The sequence below is a fragment of the Cyprinus carpio genome, chromosome B16 (genome assembly GCF_018340385.1).
Source record: "Cyprinus carpio isolate SPL01 chromosome B16, ASM1834038v1, whole genome shotgun sequence".
NCBI classification, from domain to species: Eukaryota; Metazoa; Chordata; class Actinopteri; order Cypriniformes; family Cyprinidae; genus Cyprinus; species Cyprinus carpio.
In genome coordinates this window covers 132,361-133,129 of record NC_056612.1, presented here as the reverse complement: position 1 = coordinate 133,129, position 769 = coordinate 132,361, and the positions used below count along the sequence as shown (strand labels likewise).

Sequence of the window (769 nt, the reverse complement as noted above, 5' to 3'; positions counted from 1 at the left end):
TAATAATAATAATAATGATAAACATAGCAATTCCAAGAGGGTCCTCGCACCATCGGTGCTCGGGCCCTAATAAGTGAAAGTGAAAGTCGTGATATTTGGTAACCCATACTTGAAAATCGGTGCTTTGCATTTAACCCATCCAAGTGCACACACACAGCAGTGAGAAGTGAACACACCGTGAACACACACCCGGAGCAGTGGGCAGCTATATCCAGCGCCCGGGGAGCAACTGGGGGTTCAATGCCTTGCTCAGGGCACTTCAGCCATGGGTATTGAGGGTGGAAGAGAGCGCTGTTCACTTCACTCCCTCCCACCTACAACTCCTGCCAGCACTGAGACTCAAACCTGCGACCTTCTGGTTACAAGTCCAAATCTCTAACCATTAGGCCACAGCTGCCCCAAAGCACTGCCGAAACCCGGGATCGAACCAGGGACCTTTAGATCTTCAGTCTAACGCTCTCCCAACTGAGCTATTTCGGCTTGTACTGAGCTATTTCGGCTTGTAAAAAAAATAATAATAAAAATAATAATAATAATAAACGGAGCAATTCCAAGAGGGTCCTCGCACTGCAGTGCTCGGGCCCTAATAAACGAAGCAATTAATCGGCGGTCCTCCACACCATCGTGACTCGGGCCCTAATAAGAATAATCCTTAGGGGATCAATAGGGCCCTGCGCCCATTGGCTCAGGCCCTAATTAAATGTATTCAGTTTTGCTGATGAACATCTTTTAGCTATTTTACTCTCTTAGGTCTTCTTGGTTGCTATCG

At 47.2% G+C, this 769-nt stretch overlaps 1 non-coding gene across 1 annotated transcript; it reads right to left on the bottom strand.

Annotated features, from left to right (window-relative positions):
- Window positions 1–407: 407 nt before the first annotated feature.
- trnaf-gaa lies at window positions 408–480 on the bottom strand. The gene has a single exon. It is a non-coding gene; the product is annotated as a tRNA-Phe (tRNA).
- Between the last annotated feature and the right edge of the window lie 289 nt (window positions 481–769).